General features: G+C 34.3%; 1 protein-coding gene across 1 annotated transcript in view; it reads right to left on the bottom strand.

The window, feature by feature from the left end:
• FSTL5 (follistatin like 5) overlaps window positions 1–13450 on the bottom strand; it is a 930240-nt gene extending 916790 nt beyond the window's left edge. The window contains exon 1 of the mRNA XM_024977492.2: window positions 12782–13450. The gene's annotated coding sequence lies outside the window, so the exon portion shown is untranslated. The remainder of the gene's footprint in view (window positions 1–12781) is intronic.
• Between the last annotated feature and the right edge of the window lie 3987 nt (window positions 13451–17437).

The raw sequence follows: 17437 nt of genomic DNA, 5'->3' as shown, positions 1-17437 counted from the left end.
CAACAAAACTCAGCTTGCATAGAAAATATGACAATAAAACTGCAGTGTTCTTCATATACAGACATTGGATTTTTGACCTACCCAGAATGCTTGGGCTCAGCTTCAATTTTATCTTACAATTTTTTTTCTAAAGCTTTAGTAAAATAAATTATATGGTATCTAAAATTGTGCCTGAAACCCACCAATAATTTCTCAATAAATTATTATTAGTATTCTTTCATAGAATCCAATTTTCACAGATTCTATAAAATCAAGTTTATCTTAGATTAATGGTCATTTATCATACAGGACTTCTCTTGTGGCTCAGCTGGTAAAGAATCCACCTGCAATGTGGGAGATCTGGGTTAGATCCCTGGGTTGGAAAGATCTCATGGAGAAGGGAAAGGCTACCCACTCCAGTATTCTGGCCTAGAGAATTCCATGGACTGCATAGTCCATGGTGTTACAAAGAGTCGGACACGACAGAGTGACTTTCACTTCACTTTCACCATACAGGAAGATTTACAATGGGATAATTATTTCTAAGAAATATATTAAATCACATGAATTAATAAGCAAATGTAAATAAAAATCTGGAAAGCTCAATTTTCACTATTAATTTCAGAAAATCATAACACACAACACTATGGTTAAATATCCCAAACATTACTAGCCTAAATGTATTGATGTAATTATTTTAGAAAATAAAATGGCATAGATATCTCTAATCTCAAGAATGATCAAATAACTTAAACTCAGGGGAAATTTTATAACAATAAAATATTTTTATGGGTTTCAAATATACATATCAAGAGTGTATAGATTATTTAATGTTCATATAAAAATTGCATGACAAAAAAAGAAAATTGTTAATTTATAAGTAGTAAATAGCAAATTTAATAATTTTATATAGGCTACCAGTAAATTTAAATATCCTATAAAATAAGGCAATTGGCTGTTAAAATGTCATCAGACAATGAAGGAATCTATTAGTTTACTATTAAATCAGGAATTTTGTTTCAGTTCAGTTCAGTCCCTCAGTCGTGTCTGACTCTTTGCGACCCCAAGGACTGCAGCACACCAGGCCAATAGTGCTGCTTTAACTAATAGAATGCTGCTATTTGTTTAAGAATGCTTCTATGTAATAGCTCATTCTTACAACATGGTAGGTTTTCAACTGAAGACTTAGGGTATATTTAATACTCTTTGATCCATAGAAAAAATTGAATTCTAATTTAAAAAAAAACTTAAATTAGAGAATTTTATATTTCAGCATAACTTTGAAAAATCATCTAAAGTAGTCCCACTCAAAAATAGTCTTAAATACTTTCTACTATCAAATTTAAAATTCATAAATATGGGGCATGTCTCTTGGTATAAAGTTGCTAATTGAAAACATCAGATCTGTTTTAAGGTTTTCTGGATACCCATGTCCTTTAACTTCGTGCCAGTTTTTACACATTTGGGAGAATGATGTTACAAGTGCTGGGTTGGAACAAAGTCCAGTATATTTAATCAAACCAGTAAAATCGTAGGATATGGCCTCCCATATTCATAGGACTATTACAGATTTAATTTAAGAGTATGTTTTATAAAAGTCCCTTGAAAACTAGGCCTCTAGTGTCCATATTCTTGTTCCTGGGTCAAGACCCCTGAACTAAGATCTAAAACCTGATGCAGTAAAAGCCTGGAGAAGAAATCAGGGTTCTCGCTATGTTCCAGTATTTTATAAATCATACCAATTAACCTTTCTGTCATAAACAGAACAAAGCCATTTAAAGAGAAAATTTTTTACTTAATTATTTAAATAACTGTAAATTTCCCAACTTCAAAAAGATTACTTTGCACTTAAAACTGTCTTTATTTCCCAAATGTGAAGAAGACTGTTTTGAAGAAAACCATAGCTTCCCAAGTGGCACAGTGATAAAGAATCCGCCTGCCAGTGCAGAAGACTCCAGAGACATGATTTCAACCCAGGGTCCAGAAGATTCCCTGGAGTAGGAAATGGCAACCCACTCCAGTACTCTTGGCTGGAAAATTCCATGGACAGTGGAGCCAATGGGCTACAGTCCATGGAGTTGCAAAGAGTCGGACACAACTAAGTGACCATACACAATGACATTAGAAAATTAATATCAAAATCTCCTTAATGCCTTCTTGAGCTCCCTCTGCTGATTTTCAGACAGTTGTTAACCTAACTAAAATGTGCAACAAAACATATATAATTAACGAGATGTCCAGTTGAGTGCTAGCATCCGGAGCCATTTTCACAGCTGGGTACACACTTCTACTCCAGACATTACCAATTAAGCTGTACTATTTGTGCACAGACAGGGAAACAAGCACTTTTCCCTTACTCAGGCTTCAGGAAACCTAGGAAAGAGGACATTTGCCAAAAGAAAATAAACATAGGTGGAGGATAATTATTTGAAATTGCAGTTGCCATGAATTGTAAATATGTAAAATTTAAATGCAAAGCATTTTCTAGAAAGTTTCCTCTTCACTTTGTTTAGCTCAATTAATTATAGCTTCATGAGAAATCTCACCAAAGAAAATAAGCAAAGCATTGGCACAGTTTGTGCAAGTTCTTTTAAACCTTACTTTTTTGTCAGTGTACTATTTTTTGAGACTGCTATAGAATTGAGATATTGTGCATCTAACTGTTGCATTTATTTTGTTAAGTTATATGTGTGTTTTTATTGCATTTATTTTCTTTTGCTTTTTCCTTACATGGTTCCATGATGTCACATTTTTTTGGTAAAAAGAATGCAATTACATAGTAACTAATAAACACTGTGGTTTCTCAAGCGTGTGCACAAACCCAAAAGACATTTTAAGCATTTCTCTTTCCTTAATAATGCCATAGTGTCTGGGATAAAGGATCATTTGATAGAAATACCAGCTCACTGGATCACTGCTTCAAAGGAACACAGATTTCACAACACTTAAGTTTTCTATGAAAGAATGTGAAATTTTGAACAAATGAACTGTGCAATGCACAAAGAATACAAACTAATTTTTGGATTAACTTAAAGTCTAGAATTTAGATGCAACACACTGTGCATAACATGTTTAAAAGAGGATGAAAAATTAATCTAAGTGACAGTTTAAATATATTGTAGAACCAAATTGGGGAAGGCTAATTTTCATTAATAAGAAAATCACAAATAAAAAGAATACAATTTTTTTCATGATGTCAGCCTTTGGGTTTTTGCCTATCATTTGACATTAAGAATGAGAAAGGAACCCTCATAAGTTGTTGGTAGGAATGTAAATTGATGCAGCCACTATAGAGAACGGTATGGCAGCTCCTTAAAAACTAAAAGGAAAGTTACGATATGGTTCTGCAATCTCATTCCTGGGCACATATCCAGAAAGAAAAAAAGTATAATTTGGAAGGATACATGCACCCCATTGTACATGGCAGCACTATCTACAAATAGCCAAGACATGGTAGCAACCTAAATATCCATTGTCAGATGACTGGATAGAGAAGATATGACACATGTATAAAATGGAATATTGCTATGCTATGCTAAGTCACTTCAGTTGTGTCCGACTCTGTGTGACCCCATAGACGGCAGCCACCAAGCCAGCCATAAAAAATCAGGGATATCATGCCACTGGTCGCAACATGGATAAACCTAGAGACTGTCATACTAAGTGAAGTAAGTCAAACAGACAAAGATAAATACCATATCTTTATATGTAAAGATACCATATCACTTATATGTAATCTAAGAAAAAAGATACAAATGAATTCATTTACAAAACATTGACACACAGATATAGAAAATACAAAGGTAAAAGGAGGGGAGAGATAAATTAGGAGTTAGGGAATACCATATTCACACTAACATATGTAAAGTAGATAAACAGAAAGTTCCTACTATATAGCACAGGAAACTATGCTCAATGTTTTGCATCAAACCTCTAAGGAAAAAGTATCTGAGAAAGAATATATATACATATATACATGTGTGTATATATATACACACATATATATGAATCACTGTATACCTGAAACTAATACATCATTGTAAATTAACTATATTTCAATTAAAAAAATGGAAGATAGTCCAAAGAAGATACTTAAATGACCAAGAGGTACGTACATAGATGAGATGCTCAACATCACTAATCAACAGGGAAATGCAAATCAAAACCACAAGGAAATCACCTCACATGTTCTATGATAGCTACTATCAAAAAGAGTACAAATGAGTTTTAAGGAGGATGTGGAGAAATGGTTAACCCTTGTGCACTGTTGAGAGAAATTGAAATTGGTGCAATCACTTTGAAAAACAATCTGGAGGCTTCTTAAATATTTTTAAATAAAATCCCACATGATACAACAATCCTATTTCTGGGCATTTATCTAAAATAACTGAAAAATATATGTGTACACTCATGTTCATTGCAGTATTATTCACAATAGCCTTGAGCAATGCCAACTTACAAGAAACTACTTAATGAATACCTTAGAACAGCAAAGGTGGCTCCTATGATGACCCCTGTTTTAGGGAGCACTTTCACCCCTTAGCAACCCTTTCCCTATTCTCCTTTTTACCATAACACTGATCAATACCAGACAGTATCCTTTGTCTTTATTGGTTTGCCTATCATCTATCTTCCCACAGAAAGAAAGAGTTGGGAACTTTTTCTCTCTCATTTCTGCTCAACCTCCAGCAGCTGAATGGGAATCTGAAACACAGTAGGCAATTTGTCCATACGGAATTAATAGTTAATTTTATAATAATCCATTTTAAAATGATCCATTTTAAAAAATAATTATTAAATTAAAATTAAAAACTGAATTTATACACAAGTTTTTTCTAGCTTTTGTCAAAATAAAATTACCTTAATTGTATATAAACTATAAAAGGTATAAATTCAATGAAATATTTCTGTATAATTAATGATAATAAAAGTAAATGTGCAATTATTTACCTATACTTAGACCAAATAAGCAAGAATAAAATTAATGATATCATATATGTGACATTCTTTTGAAAGTGGCATTCTCTTAAATTGTGAAATTTCTCTCTCAAACTGAAGAGACAATATATTACTTGCATTTTTTTCTAAATAGAAAGCTTACATATTTTCACCTTTTACATAAGGTCATTATCATCCATAAACCATAATATTAAACATAAATTCCTTATTTTCATGGGAGGTCTATGTTTCATGTTGAGTGAAAAAGGATAATAATAAAAAATCCTTTGTGTGGTTTTCAAGTAGTCAAGGATCAAATACAAAAACATTAAAACAAAGCAGATTACCTAAATCTAAAATCTAAAAACATTAACTAATCCATGAGCATAATTCCTTAACAGTTTTACATGTACAAAATACTCAAGAAATGTATTATAATCTTACATGTATGAAAGCACTACCTAATTGAAGCAAATATAAAAAATGTATTAACTTCAATGAACATTAAATAATAATATGTATATGAAATAATTGTAAACCACAAAGTTTTATATACATGGAAGGAACTCCTAAGCTTCTTCCTTTAAAAATAGATTAAAGTTAATTGGATAGAATGCCAAACTGTACACTGCATAAAATCCAGGTCATAAATGCTGGGGAGGAGAAAGAAGGACTCAGAAGCACTATAATAATTAAAAAAGATTCTAAAGTTCAATTCAAACTTTAAACCAGTACAGTAGACAGAAATCTAACATGAATCCCAATGACCCACATTTGTGTATAAGCACCTCAACTTATGTGTAAGCACAACCTTTATCATGATTTTGACCAACAGAATATGGCAAAGATGATGTGATAGTGCTCTTTTGGTTGTTACAGTCTATGGTAAAGAGAACAGATCTTAAGAAGCAAGTAAGGTTTTAAATCAGTTCACTTTATGTATGTCAAAAAGGAGATTATTCTTTTAAAAAAATGCAGATTATTCTCGCTGGACCTGAACTATTGAGGTTTCTTTTAAAGAAAAGCAATTCTGGAGGTCAGACCAAAAAGTCAGTGAGCTCTTTTCTGGCTTTGAAGAAACCATTTTCCATGAGTTCAGAGCTGCAAAGAAATAAGTGCAATCTACAGCCTGGAGGAGGAAGCTGAGCCTCAAATGAGAGTCCAGCCCTGGATGAAAACTTGATGTGAGATCCTAAACAAAGGAGCCAGCTAGCCTGTATCCAGACTTGTGACACATGGAAGCTTTGAGAGAATCTTAGTGATATCCAGGGTGACAGTGACAAGCCATTTGTTGCAACAAAAACCACAGAGACTGAAAAGTACACATGAGCATAATACACTCTTAGATTGTGAGAAAATTTGGCTGGATATAGGAGTGGGAATTCTGAAAATACAGTGGTCCAGGTAAGGCCCATGCTTTATATGTTGACCTATCTCTGTTTTGCAAATACGCATTGCATATATTAGAAAACTGAAAATCAGAGTTTTGCTTGCAGAGTGTAGAGTCAATTAGAAGAATCTTAAAAACAAACAGAGAATTTCAACTTAATACAGTAAAAATCAGAGATCCACTGATGATTTCAGAAAGCTGTGACATTTGAAAGCTTACTTTAATCAAGAGGAATCTCAAAGAGGTAAGAAGTCTGTATCTGCAGAGGATAATGACTGTAATAATGCAGCTGCTTCAGACAGAACTTGGTCTGAGTCCCAGCTCTGTGGGCTACATAACTCTTAAAGCTTTGGTCTCTCAGTATCTACCTGATAAGCTGTTGTGAATATATAATAGAACAATGTTTATAAATACTTTTAAGAAATGCATGGTATGCTATGAGTCATCAAAAATGTTACTTTGCCAGTATAATCATGAATTGTTATCACTACAGGAAGAACCAGGAATTAGTAAGATCAATGTAGAAAATGTAAAAATAAAATTCTGGTTGACATGGGACAGTCTGGGTCAAGGTAAAAGTGAAAAGAGAATAGAAAATTGAGATTTAGATAAAGTTACATTACGAAGGGAAAAAAAAAGTCAAAACATGGAGACCCATAATATAACAATAATGATATAAGTTTAAAAGGTGTACGAAATCCCAGGCTTCGGTGAATGGAAAAAGTGTGTCACTAACTGACAGGCAGAAAAATGAGGCTCGCAGACCATGGTAGGGATGAAATGATGAGTTTGAGGAGTTTGTCCTGTCACCATAAAATCAGAGTTAAAATGTCTAGCAGACTTTTTGTAAATACATTTGTGGAGTTCAAATGTGGGCCAGAGTTATGGATTTGGAAGTTATCTATGAAGGGGGAATAACTGTAGCTGTTATAATGAATGAGCTTCCTGCAGGGCTCTAGTAAGAATGAGGAACAGTGAATAGTACACAGAATGGTGCAGAACTTTCAAGATTAAAAACTTTTACACCAGGCTTCATTTCAAAAGTAAAATTCTAAGTATTGCTAATCAACATGTAAAATGTTTAATAAAAGCCCTATACATTTTTCAACTTTCAAGTTAAACTCTTCCACAAATCAAACTTTTCTATGTCCTTCGAGATCCACTTAATAAGGACAACCCAAAACTCAGATAATGAGGATTCACTAGGGGATCTGATGCAACTGTGTGGCTCTCCTGGGAGCTGTGTTATTATTACAGCCACCAGCCCTCACCTTTTCTACTCAGTCAACCTAAATGTCATGTGAAAGCAAAGAACATCAATTACCAGCCAACACTTCCCTTTGTATTAATACCTCAAATAGAAGAAACAATAAAGTAACGAATGTTTCTTAAGTTTTCAATAGCCCACTTAAACTACCTCTCTCTGTATTGTGCTTTGAAACTACGAACACTATTTTGATTATTTTATTTCATCTCATAGACTGAAATATTAGCAGCTAACTAGTCTGAAGATTTAAATGTGAGCAGTGTTTTATAACACAAGTTACATTGCTTGAAGTTTAGTTCAAGATGTATTTGGAATTGAACTTGATATCTACAAGGACTTTTTAGAGAATGAAACAAATAAACCAAAAAACATGAACTCTTTGGAAATTACTTTGTTATACTGTTTCTTATTCTATTTGAGATATAAAGGGAAATGGTGTTTCCTAATATTATGGTCTATGAGATTGAATAATGTAGAACCTCTAACATTAAACACAAAGGAAAAGGTCCCTTAAGACTTTTGATATTATAAATTCTTAAATTTGTACACTAAAGAATATATGTGCTATGCTGTGCTAAGTAGCTTCAGTCGTGTCCAACTTTTTGTGACCCTATGAACTGTATCCCACTGGGCTCCTCTGTCCATGGGATTTTTCCAGGTAAGAATACTGGAGTGGGTCGCCATGCCCTCCTTCAGGGGGATCTTTCCAACCCACAGATCGAACTCATGTCTTTTACATCTCCTGCATTGGCAAACAAGTTCTTTACTGCTAGTGCCACTTGGGAAGCCCAAAGAATATGTGACATAAAATTATTTCAACAAAACTTAATAATTAAGGGAAAGATGGGGCAAGAGAGAAAACTAGCATTCATATTTAGTAAAGAAAGTAACAGGAAAAAAAAGTCTAGGTTTAAATGACACACTCATTTGAATACCTGACTTAAACAGTGGTGCTAAAAGTAGATGCAAAATGGGTGAGCTAAGCCCAGTGCCCAATCCATCTGTTCTTAATTGTGTGACTATGGGCTGGAGAAGTAGAAAGTTTTGACCTGAGTGTCTGCTTTCTCTTATCTAAAATGAAGATAATAGAAAATCTACATAGTCATGTAAATGGAAAATGCCTTAATATGGATAAATTAACCTAATGAATAAAATGTGTATGTATACATATTAATACCTTAAATAGCATCTTTTTCCTATACTATTCCTCTTATTGTACTGGCAAATCAAGGTTTACAGACCATATGCTCAGATATCAATAAGTTGTTTATCACGAGCAGCAAAAAAGTGCTTACTAGTAGTAGCTCACTGGCCCTCTTTCTTTAGAAAGATTAATGGGACCACTCCCTTACTCCTAAATGAGGTAGTCCAGAGTTTAGTTGACTCCAAGACCACAACAAAAACCTGTGGCTTTGAGAAAAAGGGGCACATAACTCCAAAGGGCAGGGGGCATTTGTTACTTTATGTGTGTAAGGACTTTTACTTTGAAGACTTTAGAAACTAGAAAAAATAAGACCTTGGTGGTCATTAAAACACTATCTAATGTTTTTAATGAAAGTAGAAAGGAAAATTATTTTCATTTCATCATCATCTTTGGGGAACACAATTCAGACATGTTTTAATTGCTACCCTATGTGTTTTAATTGGTACCTTGGTGTTACTTGAACAGAAAAAATATATTACTTAAGTAAGTTTCTCTTAAGTGTCAATTATGATGAATATATTTAAATAAAACTCAATGAACAAAAAGTGTTTTCAACTCTTCTGCACTGTGTTTTGGAATTGTTAAGAGTGCTATGAACCAGTTTGAGTTGGAATAATATTCCTCTGTATTGACATGCAAATGAACACACTAAGCAAATACTTTGCTTTAGAGATTTACATAATTTGATACCAAAAGTCACTTTAAATTAATATTAATTATTTGGTTTTAAAGCAAGAGAGTTCAGAGTTCAGGTGCTCTTCCTCCCACATTTTACCACATCTGCGTATGAAAACATTGATACATAAATAACAGAAATATTTCAGGTGTAAGGCTATCCAGGCTCTGTTCCTTAGAGGTGCAAGGCTTATTACCTATAGATGTATACAAAGTGAATCTCATGTGTCTCTTCTAGAGATTATACTTTGCAAATCATTTATCATCAACCATATTTTGTGCAGAATCAGTGCAGTACAATAATCTCTTCATTATGTACACATTCATTCTGCTACTTATCCTTGACAAATTTTTGTTTCCAATTGTCCTTTCCATTGCCAATCAGCATAAGAGCTTCCAAATGACATGTTCATGGCAAAAACAAAGCAAAACGAAACTTGTGTGTGCTCAACCTTACTAGCCTAAATAAATTTTAAAAATAACAATAATTAGAAAATAGTTTTGTCACCAAAAAGTATATGTTGCATTGTAGCTTAGTATGTAAATTATTTTTATATTAAGTAGTATTTCTTGAGCTTGCAAGTTACAAATAAGTCCCATTGGTTTATGGTACAGTAGACTTTACCTAGACAGATTGATCAATAACATAAATATATATATATATATATACACACACACACATATAGCACATGTATATAACATGCTTATACTCATTAAGAGTGTTATATGATTGCTTCATTCTTCTTTCAGAAAATCCATATTAAAACTCATTAGAATTCTGAATGTATCAAAAACACTATCTCATCTCATAGTTTATCTCATAATATAAAAATCAACTTCCTCAATACCAAGGTGATTAAGGAAGAAGGGACCAATTATTTTGTTGTGTGGTGACCTATTTAATGAGCAAACTGGGATTTTCCACAAGGGACCCTACAGCTCATCTTAAGTAGACTAAACCCGAAGGATTTTGGAGGTGTTGGAGAAGGTGATTAAGTTCATTTTTACAAAATAATTGGTCACGTGGCTGTTAGAATGATGTTAACAACAGAAAGTACTTTAGTAGCTTATTAGTTCTTAAGAGTCTTCTGAACTTATTACAGAGTATATTTTATGTATGTTATCAAGTATACTATATTACATATAGAAAGTATATTACATAGTAAATTAAAATATACTAGAGATAGTATGTTAATTTGGGGCAAATATGAAGGATTAAAAGGAACATATTACTTAAAGTATTTGGTTTCATGGATAAAAGAGTATTTAACATGAAATTTGGCCATAACAGAAAGAAAATTTTCACTAAACTACCAAGTAATAATTATAATTTACAAGTTACTTAATAGCTTATGTTACTTTTAAGAAGTCAATTATCTAGACACTGATAGTTCAAGCTTTACTATTTCTACCCAAATAAAGACATACATCTTGGAAAACTTTATGGAAAAATAAATCAATGAGATTCTTATTTGGGTGAATATGGTGTTTGTATATGTTGCTACTTTTAAACAAGTTATAAAATTAAAAAATATGTTTATGCTTCAGTGCAATAAATAGAACTAAAAAAATTAAAGCCATTATTCTGTTTAAAATTACAGTCTGAATATTTATACCAAGCTTTAAAAAGAAAATTTCAAAATGTACAGAAGAGAAGAATGATTCTTTATGTAATTAAAAGAAGCTGTTTGGTATAAGATTCATGGCCCAGTGTTCCAGAGATCATAGTTTGATTTTCTAGCTGCTTAGTTCTTAAAATTTTGTACCACGTTAATGTAAGATAGCATGACTGATAGGAATCTTACAAAAAACCTCTGCTTAGGTAAAACCTGAGAACAAATAAAGGATTTACATTTGACCTCTGGTGCTTGAAATAATATCCATTTTTTGTAACAATCACTCTCATGTAGGACTGTGCTGTTAATAAAATGAAAAATATACCCAAAGGAATTATTTTAAATAATAAACTCTAAACCTAAAGTTTATCTTTGGACACATAATGCAACTAGAGTAGAAATTTTTATGATAATTAAAACATACAAATTTTTTAACTTATTGTACTTTTTAGTTGCTGAAAAACATAGCCCTAGTGAGCTGAACAATACTTACCATCTGAAAGAACTCATAATTTACCCATTCCTATTAATAAAGGGCATCTAGTTGCCACCTGAACTCTCTTCCTGGAATGTAAAGAACCTTCTTCCCATGTTTTGCCAGTCATCATTTATAGTTGATCTAATGTCATTAATGACATAAATGAAAGGACATAATATTACTTACCAGACAAATCATCATGTCTAGAAAAAGGTCATGAATTAACAGAAACACACAGAACACCAGCTAACTTATATCATTTAATAATTCTTCACTATGAGAAGTACTGTTGAGTGGTTTTCTGCACTGAATTCTTTTTCCATAAACACGCAAAACACACTGCCAATTCACAAAAAGAATGTAGCTTCAAAAGAAAATCTCCTAAGTAAAGAAAAGCTCTCTGTTAAGCATGCAAGAGGTTAAACATAGCTGAAATAGCGAGACATTTTCCCAGCCCACGCTTCCCAGTTCCATTCAAATTACCAACAGCAGTAGCGACTATAATACAAGCTAATACTGTATTATTAAATCTGAGCTTCCCATTTACATCCACCTCTAACCTGAGAGGGCGGAGGGGGATGACATTCACTAGTCAATAGCGGAACAAACAGCCCCCAAATTGGAAATACACATGACCTTGGGGTGCAGAAATCTGAGACCAAGTTTCACAAGTTTTATATGGATCTACTGCATAACAACACATCTAAATGAGCCCAGCATGGTATAAATGCTCCTCTTCTAGCCACCTCCTCTACAAAATAATGTGAAGAAAGCTCTGCACTTTGCAGTCTATGATTTAGATACCATAGGCAATATTGATTAATCAGAGATTAGTCCACTCACATATTTTTAAGGTTGTATTTGTTTTAAACAACTTGTTGGGTGATTTATTTAACATAATTTACTAACATATTTGAGGACTTGCATCGAATGTTTCCTGTCCTTTGAGCTATGCTTGAAGTGTTTCTCTACAAAATTTATATTTATAAAGCAAGATGTAACACAATGACATTAAGTTCACACAAATAAAACAAAAAGCTCTCAACTTCCTCTCTTGAATTCAGTGCCTAATCACCAACAGACATTTTTGTAATAGTAATTATTAAAATAGCTGTTTCAATTAATACAAACTATCCCGTTTCAAATTATAAAAATAATCATAACTTGCTCTTAAATATTTGTATGGCATTGCTCCCTCATTTGTAAAAATGTATAATAATATTCTTTTTCTTACCTTATTTCCAGAGTCAAAAAGTCTCCCAGAAGGGTTCCTAAACAGTGTGAATATGTAAATCACAATAATAAAAATAATTTTAAAAAAAACTAAAAAATGATCTTAGTTGGGAAAAGAGGGAAATAGTTTGGTCTAAAACTATAGAAATCCCCGAAGTCACGCCTGAATGGGCGCCCAGGTGGCAAACGGAGGACTCTCTCCCACGTCCGATACCACACTCCTTTATCAAGTTAATACGGTCCAGCTAGAGAAGAGGGTCCTGCCGGGCACAGAGAGTGGGAGAGGGCGTTGCCTGGAGCAGCTGGTCCGCTCGCGTCCCAGGTTCAGCACCGACAGCGCAGTGGACAGCACCCGCTCTTCTCCCCACCAGTTTGTCTCAGTCACTGAACCAGGCTGATTCTCGCGCCTCCTCCCGGAGCAAGGGCTGCTGCCACTCAACCCGGGCGCGCCCCGCCCCTACCATCTGACGTAACGATTTTGCATTTCAGTTCTGAGCCAGGTGCGGGGCCGCCCCCTGGACTGGGCTTCTGCTGGGGTCAGCTGAGGCAGTGGAGGCGACGGAATCCAACCTGAGTATCAACGTGGGCATCATTGGGCTTCAGGATCCAGCAAAACCAGCCCTGAAGAAACCGAATGCTCTCGGAGCAGCTGGAGCTTTGCCTTCGCCAGGAGCCTCGCTCCTCTGCGCTCCGGAAACCTCAGCTGACAGCTTTGACAGGAGACGGGGCTGAGGGGGCAGTGGAGCAGAGGGCATGCTCGGGGAGGGGAGGTGGGGTGGCTGTGTTGGTGAAGGACCGCGGATCGGGGGACAGAAGGAATTCATGCAATCGCTTAGATTTAAAAAAAATCCTTTTGATCTTTCTGTTCAAACTTCCCTGCTTCTCCCTTCCATTTGTTTACTAGAAAGAATGTTTGGTCTTCGTTCCTTTTCCTAGATTCACGAAACTGCTAGAGGGACTCACTGCAGCAGAAACTTGTTCTGGAGAGGAAAAAACGCTTTGAGTACTGGGAGCTTGCAATACTTGTCATTTGTAAAGTATTGCAATACTTGTCATTTGTAAACAATATTGTCTTAATTTTGTTTATATGAGTACTGCGTAGCATATCTCTGACTTCGTGTGTTCCTATAAAATCTGTGGAACCTTATTCTTGTGATTTAAATACATTGTCAAGTTAAATGGATTTGGCGATTCCAGGGTTAAAAAAAACATCATTTAATAATGAAAAAAGTGAGAGTTCCCAAATTCAACTTCCACTGCCAAAATCCTGAAGGTTATGTAATATTTATTATGTCTAATATATCAGTTGTTCTGTGAAAGATGGGGTAGGCTGGAAGCGTTTCATAGCCTTTAGCAATTCTTTCAGTATATGTGATGTTTCTTGTCACAGTGAGGTTCTAAGTCCCTTGACAGCAAGAGAAAGGGGGCTGCTCTGTCAGATTCCTGAGTGCTTAACCTTGTAGACAAACATTTTTAGTGAACAGAAATAATCAGTCATCCCAAAGGGTCAGTATTCACATCCTAACCTCTACTGCTGCCTACAGTCATCAGGACTTACTTGTACAAAGAAATGGGCAAGTAAAATTAAGCCTAAATTTTCTTAGTTGGATAAAACATTTTTCACAGAAAATTGTTTATTCAAGAAATTTCATAGCATTCAACACATCATATTTTCATCAAAAATGCATACATACTGATATGTGTCATCATATTCCTGAAGCCTAAAATGATTTTGCACTGGATTCATTCATGAGTATTTTCAGGAGCTCTGATGGAATGAATTCACTTGTTTAATCTCCCATCAGGAAAAAATGAACAATAATTTTGATTTTCTGCTATTTTTAAGAAATTATTTCAAGGAGCATATTTACTTTGTGGGCATATATACACAAATACCTTCTCAATTATTACTTAAACAGGAGTCACACTGAGGGGAAAAAAGCGTATTATTTTTGTTTCTGAAGGACTTATCTTTTTTCTGTTTTGTATCCATATGAACCTTGTTTTTTCAGCATTATTCCCACTTTTGTCAGTTTCTTTCCCAAATATTGAAGATCTTGGGAATATCCCTCCAACACATCTAGACCATGTGTGTATTCCAGATAATCTGCAACATTTTATTTTCTTATAACCACTATAGATTTTATGTAAGTATATAAATAACCAGTGCTGTGTCTTTTTGCACTGCTGCCTACACACACACTCACATATTCACACATTCACATAAGCATCCATATTCTGAAAGCCCCTCAATTCACAAAGTGATTTTAATAATGGCTTCTAAGGAGAAGGCAATGACAACCCATTCCAGTACTTTTGCCCGGAAAATCCCATGGACGGAGGAACCTGGTAGGCTGCAGTCCATGGGGTCACACAGAGTCGGACACGACTGAAGTGACTTAGCAGCAGCAGTAACACCACAGTAGAGCATGAAAGATGACATTTGGAGGCAGATGGTCATTCTACAATTGTGATTACAATGGAGCAATTGAATAACTTCTTTTTAGGCTGATCAAAGCACATGTGTTTTTCTTCTTTGGAAATGTCACATGATATATTTTGGTCTGCTTCCTGCCAACCTGCCAAAATGTAAGAAAAGACTTAAAAGTTCACTATGGAAATATATAGAGAACATTATAAAAATTCCTACACAATTCCACAAAAGTCTGTGTCATATATTGTTTAACAGACACTATTTTTCAGATCATTTCAGTAATCATATTGTTTGGAGCTATGGATTCAATTAAGGCAAGGATAATATTATGTAAAAATCTAAATGGATAAAACTGGAAAACAAACCTATGTTTTAAATGTGGAAAGAAAAAAAAAAGATCATTTTTTTCACTCTATCCAAAAGAGAGAGAAAGAAACAGAAACAGAAAAGCAAAATAAATAGAACTATTTTTGCATGCTTGCACAAAAATGCATCATACTGAAAACAAATGGGAGGACTGTACCCTTCCAGAGGATTTTAGTTTGTCTTCTGTTTTAATTGGCTGTGTGATCAAGAGCAAGTAATCCTTTCATCATACTTACAACTTGTAAAATTTGAGGATTGTACTAAGTTACAGTTAAAGTCTTTTAAATATCTGCATTAATGGGATTCTACATTGGTTCAAAAACTTCAGAAGTTTTCATATTAGAATTCAATATCTAAACAGCTTTCCCCTTAGGTGGGAAAAATTTACATCATTTATTAAAACTATGAAAATGGTACCTTAGGGTGGTAGTTTGGGAAGTGTGGAAAGAGGACCAACGATGAGACTAAGAGGTCAGAAAATGAATTTTACCTATCCAAGATGAAACTAAGAGAGGACTGAATGAGTCTGTTAAAGTAGTCATTTTTATATAAGCGATATTACACTGTGAAAGTCATTAGATGAATTGTTAGTTGTAATCGTCACTGGAAAGATGACTAAAATATTAAGTAAATATGCTCAAGGAAAATGTCTTTAGGGCTGAATGACCAACATTTACGTGAACATATTAAAATGGAGGAGGAAATGGCCACCCACCTGGAAAATCCTTTGGAAAGAAGAGTCTGGTAGGCTACAGTCCATGGGGTTGCAAAGAGTCAGACATGGGACTCAGCAACTGAGTACTCATGCATTTAAATGTAGTAAACAGACATCATGAAGTTCATTGTGTTGTCGTCTTGTGTGTATTTATGTGTTGTCTTGTGTGTCCTTTTGTGTGTATTTATGACAGATCTATCTTTTAATCATAATGCTTCTCAGCTCTCTATTTTTGGACTCCTGTAGTGTCATCAAATTTTACAAGCTCCTATTCAAATTATAATTATTTTAATGTATATATAGTACATTAGAATTATAAATACTTTAAAGATAATAGCAGTGTAGGTATTGTTAATTTTTCTTTTGAATCAATTATGAGAAAGTCAGCTGAGAATTAAGAACATGCATATTTTGAAAAGCAAAGATTCACTACTTCATGATAGGTCATTTGCTCTCTTAATTTTGGGATATCAAAAACAACACCAACAAAAAAAAGGACAGGAAAATAATCATAGTCGTAATGACCAAACGTTCCTTAATTAAAGAGAGCAATGAGCTTACAACATAAGCACAAAATGTGTCTATGTTAGACCTCGAATCTCATGCAATATGGACTTGGGTATGATTATGCTTTCTCCTGATATATATTGTAAATAGCGTTGTTGTTCAGTTGCTAAATCATGTCTGACTCTATGAGACCCCATGGATGATAGCACACCAAGTTCCTCTGTTCTTCACTGTCTTACAGATTTTGCTCAAATTCGTGTGCATTCAGTCAGTGATGTCACCTAACCATCTCATCTTCTGTTGCCCTCATCTCCTTTTGCCTTCAATCTTTCTCAGCATCAGAGTCTTTTCCAATGAGTTGGCTCTTCATATCAGGTGGCTAAGGTTTTGAAATTTCAGCTTCAGCAACAGTCATTCCAATGAATATTCAGGGTTAATTTCCTTTAGTATTTACTGGTTTGATCTCAATACAGTCTAAGAAACTCACAGGAGTCTTTTCCAGCACCACAGTTAGAGAGCATCGGTTCTTCAGTGCTCAGCCTTCTTTATAGTCCAACTCTCATATCCATATATGACTACAAAAAACTCATACAGACTTTGTCAGCAAAATGATGTCTCTGCTTTTTAATATGCTG

The sequence above is a fragment of the Bos taurus genome, chromosome 17, assembly GCF_002263795.3.
Source record: "Bos taurus isolate L1 Dominette 01449 registration number 42190680 breed Hereford chromosome 17, ARS-UCD2.0, whole genome shotgun sequence".
NCBI classification, from domain to species: Eukaryota; Metazoa; Chordata; class Mammalia; order Artiodactyla; family Bovidae; genus Bos; species Bos taurus.
Note: the sequence above shows the minus strand (reverse complement) of the source record. Positions and strands in the feature narration are given on the sequence as shown.